General features: G+C 46.9%; 1 pseudogene; it reads left to right on the top strand.

The window, feature by feature from the left end:
* Positions 1 to 10,565: 10,565 nt before the first annotated feature.
* On the top strand, positions 10,566 to 14,962 carry LOC123428807 (annotated as a pseudogene).
* The last annotated feature ends 310 nt before the right edge of the window (positions 14,963 to 15,272 follow it).

The following is a 15,272-nucleotide window of genomic DNA, read 5'->3' as shown; positions in this document are numbered from 1 at the left end:
AGGGGCTGGTTTATCTCTTCCCATAGCCCATGAGACCCCTTGGGGCGTGACACCCCTCCCGATGGTCCCCGGCACCCCTCCCGGCACTCCCGGTACACTACCGATGAGCCCGAAACTTTTCCGGTAATGCACGAAAACCTTCCGGTAACCAAATGAGGTCATCCTATATATCAATCTTCGTTTCCGGACCATTCCGGAAACCCTCGTGACGTCCGTGATCTCATCCGGGACTCCGAACAACATTCGGTAACCAACCATATAACTCAAATACGTCATAAAACAACGTCGAACCTTAAGTGTGCAGACCCTGCGGGTTCGAGAACTATGTAGACATGACCCGAGAGACTCCTCGGTCAATATCCAATAGCGGGACCTGGATGCCCATATTGGATCCTACATATTCTACGAAGATCTTATCGTTTGAACCTCAGTGCCAAGGATTCATATAATCCCGTATGTCATTCCCTTTGTCCTTCGGTATGTTACTTGCCCGAGATTCGATCGTTAGTATCCGTATACCTATTTCAATCTCGTTTACTGGCAAGTCTCTTTACTCGTTCCGTAATACAAGATCCCGCAACTTACACTAAGTTACATTGCTTACAAGGCTTGTGTGTGATGTTGTATTACCGAGTGGGCCCCGAGATACCTCTCCGTTCACACGGAGTGACAAATCCCAGTCTTGATCCATACTAACTCAACTAACACCTTCGGAGATACCTGTAGAGCATCTTTATAGTCACCCAGTTACGTTGCGACGTTTGATACACACAAAGCATTCCTCCGGTGTCAGTGAGTTATATGATCTCATGGTCATAGGAATAAATACTTGACACGCAGAAAACAGTAGCAACAAAATGACACGATCAACATGCTACGTCTATTAGTTTGGGTCTAGTCCATCACATGATTCTCCTAATGATGTGATCCCGTTATCAAGTGACAACACTTGCCTATGGCCAGGAAACCTTGACCATCTTTGATTAACGAGCTAGTCAACTAGAGGCTTACTAGGGACAGTGTTTTGTCTATGTATCCACACAAGTATTGTGTTTCCAATCAATACAATTATAGCATGGATAATAAACGATTATCATGGACTAAGAAATATAATAATAACTAATTTATTATTGCCTCTAGGGCATATTTCCAACAGTCTCCCACTTGCACTAGAGTCAATAATCTAGTTCACATCACCATGTGATTCCAACGAATCCAACACCCATATAGTTATGGGGTCTGATCATGTCTTGCTTGTGAGAGAGGTTTTAGTCAACGGTTCTGAAACATTCAGACCCGTGCGTTCTTTACAAATCTTGATGTCATCTTATAGATGCTGCTACTACGTGCTATTCGGAAATGCTCCAAATATCCACTCTACTATATGAATCCGTTTCACTACTCATAGTTATTCAGATTAGTGTCAAAGCTTGCATCGACGTTACCCTTTACGACGAACTCTTTAACCACCTCCATAATCGAGAAAAATTCCTTAGTCCATTTGTTACTAAGGATAAATTTTGACCGCTGCTAGTGATTCAAACATGGATCACTCTCTGTACCTCTCAACATACTTTGAGTCAAGGCACACTTCAGGTGCGGTACACAGCATGGCATACTTTAGATTCTACGGCTAAGGCATAGAAGACGACCTTCATCTATTCTCTTTATTCTGCCGTGGTCGGGTTTTGAGTCTTACTCAAATTCACACCTCACAACGCAACCAAGAACTCCTTCTTTGCTGGTCTATTTTGAACTCTTTCAAAAACTTGTCAAGGCATGCATCTTGTTGAAACTTCCATTAAGCGCTTTCGATCTATCTCCATAGATCTTTGATGCTCAACCTTCAAGTAGCATAATCCAGGTACTCCTTTGAAAACTTCTTTCAAACAACCTTGTATGCTTTACAGAAATTCTACATTACTTCTGATCCACAATATGTCAACCACATATACCTATCAGAAATTCTATAGTGCTCCCACTCACTTCTTTGGAAATACAAGTTTCTCATAAACCTTGTACACACCCAAAATCTTTGATCATCTCATCAAAGTGCTTATTCCAACTCCGAGATGCTTGCACCAGTCCATTGAAGGATCACTGGAGCTTGCATACTTGCTAGTATCTTTAGGATCGACAAAACCTTCTGGTTGTATCACATACAATGTTTGCTCAAGGAAACCGTCGAGGAAACAATGTTTTGACATCCTACGTGCAATATTTCATAAATAATGCAGCAACTACTAACATAATTCTAACAGACCTTTAGCATCGCTACGAGTGAGAAAGACTCATCATAGTCAACTGTTTGATCTTGTCGAAAACATCTTTGCGACAAGTCGAGCTTTTCTTAATAGTGACTTATCACCATCATCGTCTGTCTTCTTTTAAAGATCCATTTTACCCAATAGTCCCATGACCATCAAGTAGTTCTACCAAAGTCTACACTTTGTTTTCACACATGGATCCTCTCTCGGATTTTATGGCTTCTAGCCATTTGTCGGAATCTGGGCCCACCATCGCTTTCTCCATAACTCGTAGGTTCACTGTTGCTCAACAACATGACCTCCAAGACAGGGTTATCGTACTACTCTGCAGCAGTACGCGACCTTGTCGACCTACGAGGTTTGTAGTAACTTGATTCGAAGCTTAATGATCACCATCATCAGCTTCCACTTCAATTGGTGTAGGCGCCACAGGAACAACTTCCTACGCCCTGCTACACACTGGTTGAAGTGATGGTTCAATAACCTCATCAAGTTCTACTACCCTCCCACTCAATTCTTTCGAGAGAAACCTTTTCTCGAGAAAGGATCCGTTTCTAGAAACAAACACTTTGCTTTCGGATCTGAGATAGGAGATGTACCCAACTGTTTTGGATATCCTGTGAAGATGCATTTATCCGCTTTGGGTTCGAGCTTATCAGACTGAAACTTTTTCACATAAGTTTCGAAGCCCCAAACTTTCAAGAAACGACAGTTTAGATTTCTCTAAACCTCAGTCTATACTGTGTCATCTCAACGGAAATACGCGGTGCCCCATTTAAAGTGAATGTGGTTGTCTCTAATGCATAACCCATAAACGATAGTGGTAATTCGATAAGAGACATCCCAGCATGCACCATACTAAATAGTGCGTGGCTATGACGTTCAGACACATAATCACACCATGATGTTCCAGGTGGCATGAACTGTGAAACAATTTCCACATTGTCTTAACTGTGTACCAAAAATTCGTAACTCAGATATTCATTTCTATGATCATATCGTAGACAGTTCATCCTCTTGTTACGACGAACTTCACTCTGAAACAGAATTGAACTTTTCAATATTTCAGACTTGTGATTCATTAAGTAAATACTCCTGTATCTACTCAAGTCGTCAGTGAAGTAAGAACATAATGATATCCACTGCGTGCCTCAACACTCACTGGACTGCATACATCAAAATGTATCACTTCCAACAAGTTACTATCTTGTTTCATCTCAATGAAAACAAGGCCTTGCTCATGTGGTATGATTTGCATGTCACTAGTTATTCGAAATCAGGTGAGTAAAGATCCATCAGCATGGAGCCTCTTCATGCAATTTATACTAACATGACTCAAGCGGCAGTGCCACAAGTAAGTGGTACTATCATCATTTAACTCGTATCTTTTGGCACCAATGTGTAACACTACAATCGAGATTCAATAAACCATTGAAGGTGATTATTCAAGCAAATAGAGTAACCATTATTCCTTTTGAATGAATAATCGTATTGCAATAAACACGATCCAATCATGTTCATGCTTAACGCAAGCACCAAATAACAATTATTTAGGTTCAACACCAATCCCGATGGTAAAGGGGGCGTGTGACGTTTGATCATATCAACCTTGGAAACACTTCCAACACGTATCGTCACCTCGCCTTTAGCTAGTCTCCGTTTATGCCGTAGCTTTCATTTCGCGTTACTAATCACTTAGCAACCGAACCAGTATCCAATACCCTCGTGCTACTAGGAGTACTAGTAAAGTACACATCAACATTATGTATATCAAATATACTTCTCTCGACTTTTGCCAGCCTTCTTATCTACCAAGTATCTAGAGTTGCTCCGCCTCAGTGACTGTTCCCCTTATTACAGAAGCACTTAGTCTCGGGTTTGGGTTTAATCTTGGGTCTCTTCATTAGTGCAGCAACTGTTTTGCCGTTTCACGAAGTATCCCTTCTAGCCCTCGCCTTTCTTGAAACTTAGTGGTTTTTCAAACCATCAACTATTGATGCTCCTTCTTGATTTCTACTTTCGCAGTGTCAAACATCGCGAATCTCTCAAAGATCATTGTATCTATCCTTGATATGTTATAGTTCATCACGAAGCTCTCAAAGCTTGGTGGCAGTGACTTTTGGAGAACCATCACTATCTTATCTGGAAGATTAGCTCCCACTTGATTCAAGTGATTGTCGTACTCAGACAATCTGAGCACACGCTCAACGATTGAGCTTTTCTCCTTTACTTTGTGGTCAAAGAATTTTGTTGGAGGTCTCGTACCTCTTAACAAGGGCACAAGTATGAAATCACAATTTCATCTCTTTAGAACATCACTTATGTTCCGTGACGTTTAAAACATTTTCGGTGCCTTGCTTCTAAGCCATTAAGTACTTTGCACTGAACTATCGTGTAGTCATCAGAAACGTGTATGTCGGATGTTCACAGCATCCACAGACGACGCTCGAGGTGCAGCACACCGAGTGGTGCATTAAGGACATAAGCCTTCTGCGCAGCAACGAGGACAATCCTCGGTTTTACAGACTCAGTCTTCAAAGTTTGCTACTATCAATTTTCAACTAAATTTTCTCTAGGAACATCAAAAAACAGTAGAGCTATAGCGCAAGCTACATCGTAATTCGCAAAGACCATTAGACTATGTTCATGACAATTAGTTCAATTAATCATATTACTTAAGAACTCCCACTCAAAAAGTACATCTCTCTAGTCATTTGAGTGGTACATGATCCAAATCCACTATCTCAAGTCCGATCATCACGTGAGTCGAGAATAGTTTCAGTGGTAAGCATCCCTATGCTAATCATATCAACTATACGATTCATGCTCGACCTTTCGGTCTCATGTGTTCCGAGGCCATGTCTGCACATGCTAGGCTCGTCAAGCTTAACCCGAGTGTTCTGCGTGTGCAACTATTTTGCACCCGTTGTATGTGAACGTTGAGTCTATCACACCCGATCATCACGTGGTGTCTCGAAACGAAGAACTGTCGCAACGGTGCACAGTCGGGGAGAACACAACTTCGTCTTGAAATTTTAGTGAGAGATCACCTCATAATGCTACCGTCGTTCTAAGCAAAATAAGGTGCATAAAAGGATTAACATCACATGCAATTCATAAGTGACATGATATGGCCATCATCACGTGCTTCTTGATCTCCATCACCAAAGCACCGGCACGATCTTCTTGTCACCGGCGCCACACCATGATCATCCATCAACGTGTTGCCATCGGGGTTGTCGTGCTACTTATGCTATTACTACTAAAGCTACATCCTAGCAAAATAGTAAACGCATCTGCAAGCACAAACGCTAGTATAAAGACAACCCTATGGCTCCTGCCGGTTGCCGTACCATCGACGTGCAAGTCGATATTTCTATTACAACATGATCATCTCATACATCCAATATATCACATCACATCATTGGCCATATCACATCACAATCATACCCTGCAAAAACAAGTTAGACGTCCTCTAATTCTGTTGTTGCATGTTTTACGTGGTGACCAAGGGTATCTAGTAGGATCGCATCTTACTTACGCAAACACCACAACGGAGATATATGAATTGCTATTTAACCTCATCCAAGGACCTCCTCGGTCAAATCCGATTCAACTAAAGTTGGAGAAACCGTCACTTGCCAGTCATCTTTGAGCAAAGGGGGTTACTCGTAACGATGAAACCAGTCTCTCGTAAGCGTACGAGTAATGTCGGTCCAAGCCGCTTCAATCCAACAATACCGCGGAATCAAGAAAAGACTAAGGAGGGCAGCAAAACGCACATCACCGCCCACAAAACCTTTTGTGTTCTACTCGAGAAGACATCTACGCATGAACCTAGCTCATGATGCCACTGTTGGGGAACGTCGCAAGGGAAACAAAAATTTTCCTACGCGCACGAAGACCTATCATGGTGATGTCCATCTACGAGAGGGGATGAGTGATCTACGTACCCTTGTAGATCGTACAGCAGAAGCGTTAGAGAACGCGGTTGATGTAGTGGAACGTCCTCACGTTCCTCGATCCGCCCCGCGAACAATCCCGCGATCAGTCCCACGATCTAGTACCGAATGGACGGCACCTCCGCTTTCAGCACACGTACAGCTCGACGATGATCTCGGCCTTCTTGATCCAGCAAGAGAGACAGAGAGGTAGAAGAGTTCTCCGACAGCGTGACGGCGCTCCGGAGGTTGGTGATGATCTCGTCTCAGCAGGGCTCCGCCCGAGCTCCGCAGAAACGCGATCTAGAGGAAAAACCGTGGAGGTATGTGGTCGGGCTGCCGTGAGAAAGTCGTCTCAAATCAGCCCTAAAACCTCCGTATATATAGGTGGGAGGGAGGGGAGGAGGCAGCCTCAAAACCTAAAGGTTTGGCCGAAATTGGAGGTGGAGGAGTCCTACTCCAATCCTACTTGGAGTAGGATTCCACCTTCCCACTTGGAAACTCTTTCCACCTTGTGTTTTTTCCTTCTCAAACCTTATGGGCCTTAGTGGGAACTTATTCCAGCCCACTAGGGGCTGGTTTATCTCTTCCCATAGCCCATGAGACCCCTTGGGGCGTGACACCCCTCCCGATGGTCCCCGGCACCCCTCCCGGCACTCCCGGTACACTACCGATGAGCCCGAAACTTTTCCGGTAATGCACGAAAACCTTCCGGTAACCAAATGAGGTCATCCTATATATCAATCTTCGTTTCCGGACCATTCCGGAAACCCTCGTGACGTCCGTGATCTCATCCGGGACTCCGAACAACATTCGGTAACCAACCATATAACTCAAATACGTCATAAAACAACGTCGAACCTTAAGTGTGCAGACCCTGCGGGTTCGAGAACTATGTAGACATGACCCGAGAGACTCCTCGGTCAATATCCAATAGCGGGACCTGGATGCCCATATTGGATCCTACATATTCTACGAAGATCTTATCGTTTGAACCTCAGTGCCAAGGATTCATATAATCCCGTATGTCATTCCCTTTGTCCTTCGGTATGTTACTTGCCCGAGATTCGATCGTTAGTATCCGTATACCTATTTCAATCTCGTTTACTGGCAAGTCTCTTTACTCGTTCCGTAATACAAGATCCCGCAACTTACACTAAGTTACATTGCTTGCAAGGCTTGTGTGTGATGTTGTATTACCGAGTGGGCCCCGAGATACCTCTCCGTTCACACGGAGTGACAAATCCCAGTCTTGATCCATACTAACTCAACTAACACCTTCGGAGATACCTGTAGAGCATCTTTATAGTCACCCAGTTACGTTGCGACGTTTGATACACACAAAGCATTCCTCCGGTGTCAGTGAGTTATATGATCTCATGGTCATAGGAACAAATACTTGACACGCAGAAAACAGTAGCAACAAAATGACACGATCAACATGCTACGTCTATTAGTTTGGGTCTAGTCCATCACATGATTCTCCTAATGATGTGATCCCGTTATCAAGTGACAACACTTGCCTATGGCCAGGAAACCTTGACCATCTTTGATTAACGAGCTAGTCAACTAGAGGCTTACTAGGGACAGTGTTTTGTCTATGTATCCACACAAGTATTGTGTTTCCAATCAATACAATTATAGCATGGATAATAAACGATTATCATGAACTAAGAAATATAATAATAACTAATTTATTATTGCCTCTAGGGCATATTTCCAACAATTTAAGCCTAATACTAAGACGAGCTCGTCTAACTCCGTCGTGTCCATGTTCGGAGGCTGGCTGCGCCCCTCACAGTGTCAGTTCGGTCACCGACGAGGTAGAGTAGGACATGGGACACTAGCCGGCTCATAGAAGTCGAGCTCCTGCCATCTCCCATGCCCTACTCTTCCTCGTCGGAGCCTGTAACCTAGACGGTGCCAATCGATGTGAGGTCAATTACAGATCCTTCCTGGGAGGAGCCGACGTGCACTGTGACGCGGTTGTGTCGCCAGCACTAGTGCACCCTACAGGGCGCCGGAGAGTGTGACTCCGCCTTTCCAACGCCCACATCCACGAGGGCCTCCTCTGCATCCCGTGCTCGCTGCCTCGCCCGGTCGGCACGCCGCGCCATGACATCGTCCGAGGACGGCCATGCTTCGTGATCGGCGCCAACGAAGAGGTTGCGCTTCCGCCACGGCGTTCAGACGCCAGATGGACCGCACCTCCTCCGATGAGGCAACGACGCCGGACCAGAGCACCGATTGTGCGGACGCAATGGGTTCCCGGCGTTGCGAGTCCGAGCGCTGTCGCTGTGTGGCCGCCTCCCGGGAGCGGCGGAGCGTTTTTCGGACGACCATCTCCTCCTCGGGGCCGCGTGGGACGAGCTCGTGGTCGACAGATCTGGAGGTGAAGGGCTCAGATCCGCAGCCCGCCATGCCGGATGTGAGCTTGGGTGCCGGATGTGAGTGGAGGGTGGTGGAGGGGAGTGAAGTGAAGTGGCTAGGGTTTGGTCCGACGAGCGGATGGGGACGAATATATGTGGGGTAGTGTCGGTGCACTGAAGACTAGGGTCTCCTGTGCCCCAACTTGTGCACGGGCGCCGGCAACACCCTTGGCGGCAGTGCACGAAGAGGGTTGACGGGAAGATGAACCCAAGCTTACCAAGGCCACACCCCTCCAAGGATGTGAAGAACAAATCCAAGCTACAAGGCCCCGACAAGCCCTCTTTGCCGGGAAGACACGCAAGGCCGCGACAAGCCCTCCTTGCCGGGAAGACGTCCAAGTCCCGACAAGCTCTCCTTGCCGGGGAGACAGGTTAGGCCACCGGCAAGGGCACCAGGCCGGCAAGTTCCATCCGCCCGCCAGGTATCCCTCCTGCCACAGTGCCACCGACTGCCACCGCTCCAGCGCATGCCTCATGCGCCAGCACAACGCCCAGGTGTCAAAACACCTGGATACGTGTCGATGCCACCTTGATGCAGGTCAGGGGGCCTGACAAGGCATTTACTTCCCCCTGACACTGCGGTAGATAGATAGCGGTGAACCATGTTCACTATGCGACTCGTGAATCCACTACAGAGCACCGTTGGTGACCCCTTTGCCTATAAAAGGAGGCCCAAAGCTCAGTTATAGAGGTTGGACCTTTTGGGGTTTAGACTCTTTGATCACTGGCCGAAAGGCAATCACTGTAGCAAGCAATCCTACAGTAAGCACCCAATACAACAAACAAAGCTGGAGTAGGGTTTTACGCGCTAAGCGGCCTGAACCTGGGTAAAAACCTTGCCGGTGCGGATCGCGAGCCCGACTCCTGGCACCACCTCTCTCCCCGCGGTCGGCGCCACAAGGGTTCTGTCGAGGTTCCCACAGGCGCGCCAGGTAAGCGGGACGCAGAGGTGGTCGCTCCACTCTGCTATGGCCTCCTGGCACCTGCGCGGATGTGCTGCGCAAGCACATGCTGATGTTGTAACGCCCCGGACACACCCGCCGGTGGTCGTTACTCCCGGCGGGATCTAGACTCGCCCCACATATCAATACTGGTCTTTTCTGCGCATTTTGTCCTCACTCAGCGCACCCGGGATGAACTTCCCGGTCAGTCACCCATCCTAAAACTACTTCAAGCCGAACACGCTTAACTTGAGAGTTCTGTTTGAATGGTCTCCCAAAAAAGAAGGAATTCACGTCGGGCCATAGGAGCGTTCCCTCTTGGTACAAACGTCTGTGCATCCAGTCTAGTACATGTACCATGCCGTGTGCCACGACGCTCTGAATGAGCTCCCGGAAAAAAAGGAATTCCTTATTGATATGAGTAGTCCATCATCCCTAATAAGCCAGGCTATCACAGATGTGGCGAAGACCCCAAGTCCGACGCCATCAGACTGATGCGCCGCTCCAAGACAGTACGTTGCCGCCCGAACCTGGGTAAAAACCTTGCCGGTGCTGATCGCTAGCTCGGCTCTTGGCGTCACCCAACTCTCCGCCGAACGATCAAGGGATCCGTCGAGGTTTCCATAGGTGTCATTTTCCCAACAGGTAGATGCGGGCCAGAAGGCTAGGCGGGCGTGCCCGGGCGCCCGACTCACCCATATCAACCCCATACCTGGGCTGAAAATGATGAATGTTGGTCAGCCCGGTCGTTTAAGGCCGGTTTAAGGTGTTTGTTTGTGTTGCTTTTTCGTGACATGACGGTGACCGGACGGCCTGCTGAAACGTTTCAAAAGGGCTTGAGAGATCTTGTTGTAGATGCTCTAACATGTTATATATTCGAGGAAAAGTGTTATGTTCTTGTTCAGTGCATGACCACCCTCTCAATTCTCGACTGTATACATTCGTGGTACATGCATGAGCTCTGCTGTGCAAGGCCAGTGCAAAGCAATGAGGGCAACCAGCCAATTTCTGGTACACCTCCTACCGCAGCTGCTCTTAATCGCTTTCTTCCTCCTTTTTGCCCAAACCCACGCCGCCTCCGGTGTCCGTGACAAGTTCGAGAAGGGCCAAAACCTCACCGACGGCGACACGCTCGTCTCGCCGGACGGCTCCTTCACCCTGGGGTTCTTCTCGCCCGGGGCGTCCACCAAGAGGTACCTCGGCATATGGTTCTCCGTGTCCAACGACACCGTCTGCTGGGTCGCCAACCGCGACCAGCCTCTGCTCGACAAGTCCGGCATGCTTGCGTTCAACGACCTGGGCAGCCTCGTCCTGGTCGACGGCTCTCGCTCAAAGGCGTGGTCACCGAACTTCATGGCCGCCTCCGCCGCGGTGGTTCAGCTTCTCGACTCGGGCAACCTGGTCGTGCACAATGGCAGCAGCGACGCCGCCCTGTGGCAATCGTTCGACCATCCGTCAGACACCTTGCTGCCCGACATGAAGCTGGGCAAGGACCTCTGGACCGGAGCCGAGTGGCAGCTCACGTCGTGGAGCTCCGCCGACGACCCGTCTCCGGGGGCGTTCCGCCGCACGCTGGAGACCAAGGGGCTACCGGACATCGTCCTGTGGCAAGGAGACGTCAAGACGTACCGCACGGGCCCGTGGAACGGGCTCTACTTCAACGGCGTCCCGGAGGTGTCGGCGTACGCGGACAAGTACAAGCTGCGGGCGACGACGACGAGCCCGTGGGAGAAAACCTACGGGTACACCGCCATGCCCGGCGCGCCGCTGACCCGCGTCGTGGTGAACCACACCGGCGACGTGGAGCGGCTGATGTGGGACGCGGGCACACGGGCGTGGACGCCATTATTCAAGGGGGCGAGAACCAGTGCGACGCCTACGCGCGGTGCGGGCCGTTCGGCCTCTGCGACCCCGAGGCCGCGTCGTCCGGGTTCTGCGGCTGCGTCGAGGGGTTCAGCAGGCCTTCCGCCGGCATCTCGTCGGCGCAGGAGACGATGGGGTGCCGACGAAACGTGCCGCTGGACTGTAGCGGCGGGGCGACGGCCGACGGCTTCAAGGTGGTGCGGGGCGTGAAGCTTCCTGACACGCAGAACGCGTCGGTGGACACGGGCGTCACGCTAGAGGACTGCATGGCGAGGTGCTTCGCCGACTGCTCGTGCTTGGCCTACGCCGCCGCCGATATTAAGGGAGGCGGCGATGGCACCGGCTGGGCGGATGCCATCGTCGATCTACGTCTCGTCGACAGGGGCCAAAACCTCTACCTGAGGTTGTCAAAATCAGAATTCGGTATGTAAAGATTATCTAACCACCTATATATGCACCTTTTTCTTTGTCTTGACGCAAATTGACTGAATTTTTTTGAGAGACAAATTGACTTGATCTACACCTACGTACTGGACCAAAAAAGAGTTTCTATTTTTTACAGTTCAGGTTTGAACTGGTTGTTGGCATAACATTAACAGGTGACCAGAAAGAGTTTCCTACTCTGCTGGTTGTCGCGCCCGTAGCTTCTGGTGTCACTATTCTTCTGGTCGTCTCTCTGATTTGGTGGACAAGGAAACGCAAAATCATAGGTAACTTCTACTCTGGTGGTGCTATTTCTATCTGTTTTGCTGCTATTTCGCATGGAGAAAAAGATAAATGCAACGGTGCCAACTGTGTTTCATTCAATGTTTTAAATAACGGATTATGCCATTTAGTGGGGAGCCAGGCTATAACGGGCTATTTAAAACATTGGTTTCATTAATATGGATGATGTAACATGGTTTTTCATTTCCATGGAATTTTAAAAATTATGGTGGACAAGATTCACAATTCATAAGTTGTTTGTATATTTCTTGAGCATTTTGCCGAGGGCAAAATTAATTCATCTTCTGTATTTTAAAATTATTGTGGTTAAGCAGCAACAGCTACATGCCTTTTAGCATTTCCGCGACAACGCATAGGGAATCATATAACTTTCTGAAATTTAAAACCCCAAGTCCATATGCTTGTTAAGAACCATGCCTAGTGTTTGTTGGAATTGCTTATGCTCAGTTGAGATTTTCTTAAGTCTTAGTCCACCGGGTTTAGCCACTTGATTAATCTCGTAATTTACTACTCCCTCCGCCCTATAATATAAGATGTTATTACAACCAATATACTCACATGTTGGTTCTAGTAACATTTTGTATTATGAGAAGGATGTGGTATTTCTTTACATCGTATTCTTCTCTATGTTATTGTTCGGTTGAGATCCGACAACTCACAATTAATAGTGATCTGATTTTGTGAAATATATTATTCCACTTATGCCTTGGCCTATACACGTCGTGTGAAAAATTCAAGCATAATAACCAATATGTTGTTGTTGCAGGTGCTATCCCTCGGAATCCTGCTATGGCCGTTCCTTCGGTTAATCTGGCCATTATAAAGGATGTCACCGGAAATTTTTCTGAAAGTAACATGATAGGCCAGGGGGGATTTAGCATCATTTACAAGGTTAGTACTTTTTGTACTAGAGATATATCAGCAAAATGTTGCGTGTAGTGTGATGTGGAGTTTGTGGTGTCTTTGTGTCTACTCCCTCCGTCCGGTAATAAGTGTACTTTTTACTTTTCTATCAGTCAAACTAGTTGAACTTTGACTAACTTTATTGAAAAAAGTGCTAGCATTTATGACATTAAATTAGTATCAATAGATTTGTCTTTACGTGAAGTTTTCAAATATATCATTTTCATGCCATATATGTTGCTATTATTTTCTATAAAATTGGTCAAATTTTAAAAAGTTTGACTAAGTACAAATCTGCATGTACACTTATTTATGGACGGAGGGAGTATCTTGTACTATTTGACAGGTCGAGAAACTAATACATGACTATATCCATCACATGTTTCTTTTTTGGTTGCAAGATTTTCATATAGAGAACCAGCCATTGCAAACTCTTAAACTCAATTTGTAACATCTCAACATACAAAATCACCAGGGACATCTGCCTGAAGGAAGAATGATTGCCGTTAAGAGGATTAAGCAATCGGCACTCACCGGGAAAGGGAAGAAAGATTTTGCGAGAGAGGTGGAAGTGATGGCTGGACTCCGGCATGGCAGTCTAGTCCGTCTCCTTGCATACTGTAACGAAGGCAAGGAAAGGGTACTCATCTACGAATACATGGAGAACAAGAGCCTCAACATCTACATATTCGGTACACACTACTTACTGAAACACGAGATTTTCTTCTTTAAATTCTCATGAAAACTAAAATGTCGAATTTTGTGTACCATGTGTGCTAGCTGTCAAGTTTTTATAGTCTAAGGCCAATCTTCCCTTACCACTTAATTCTTTTAATGTAACTTGTTTAAATTGTCATTAGATTAATTAGATGATTAAATTGAACTTTAACCTTTTTGAATGCATTATTTTGGACGTTGTCGTGCTGGATGTACGTATCCAATGAACACATATTTGGAATTTATAGGTACAGCTAAACTCCTTGCTTCACTGAGCTGGCCAAGAAGGCTGGAGGTACTACACGGCATCGCACATGGTGTTGCATACCTACATGGAGGATCTGGCGACAGTGTGATCCACCGGGACCTCAAGCCCGGGAACATTCTCCTGGACGACGAGTGGAAGCCTAAAATCGCCGACTTTGGCACCGCCAAGCTGTTTGCCGTGGATCAGGCGGGGCCTGACCAAACAATTGTAGTTTCGCCGTAAGTAGTCAAATATCTATGTATGTTCTCTACTAGAAATTGAGAGGATCCGATTTACACCTAACATTTTTGAGTTGAGTTTTATTAAGGGGATATGCAGCTCCGGAGTATGCACGTGGAGGCGAGATGACGCTAGAGTGCGACGTATATAGCTTTGGAGTTATCCTCCTAGAGACGCTCAGCGGGGAAAGGAACGTAAGTCATCAGAATATCTAAGAAATTCATGTTTCTTCGCAACCCAATGCATGCGCATTCATGTACTACTCATACCTATGTTGGTGTTCGGACACTCGGTTGGGATTTTATCTCTTCGTACATGAGATGAAGCAAAGAACATCTTCTTTTTTTGCGGAAGCAAAGAGCAATTCAAACATGACTGAGAAAATATTTTTTGGTAGGCCTGGGAACTGTGGGAGCAGAACAGGATCGTGGAATTAGTCGACACCGCAACGGTGCCGCTCCCTGAGTCTGAGCTAAAACGGTGCATTCAGATCGGGCTCCTCTGCATCCAGGAGACGCCCGGTGACAGGCCAGCCATGTCCACGGTTGTCGCCATGTTGACAAGCACGACACTAATCAAGCCACCGATAAAGCCGGTGCCGCATAGCCGTGGAGATGTGCAAGCTTTGAATTTGTCTCGGGGTCATGACACCGATCTCTTGAGCTCCACTACAATTGACCTGATGTAAATTGCCATCGGATCGAACCAGCTGTATGTTGTTGGCTAGCTAGCAATCAACTTAATGAAGTATGTGGTACTCTTCCCTTGGTCTTTTTTTGGTACACGCGGTCATATTTCAGAATTGATGTAGGCATGACTAGCAAAATGACCCATGCGTTTTGAAGGAAGAAAGATAAACGCTTTTTACCTCTTGCCATAACATCACTCACATTCTCTTTCAAGAGAAAAACATTACTCACATCTTTATCGGGTCTCTCTTTCATTTCTTGCTGTATCTTTTATTTTCCTTTTGGTTTGTATCAATGAATTAGTCTCGT

The sequence above is a fragment of the Hordeum vulgare genome, chromosome 2H, assembly GCF_904849725.1.
Source record: "Hordeum vulgare subsp. vulgare chromosome 2H, MorexV3_pseudomolecules_assembly, whole genome shotgun sequence".
Classification (NCBI taxonomy): Eukaryota; Viridiplantae; Streptophyta; class Magnoliopsida; order Poales; family Poaceae; genus Hordeum; species Hordeum vulgare.
The sequence above is the reverse complement of the archived record's forward strand: the minus strand, read 5'-3'. Positions and strand labels throughout refer to the sequence as shown.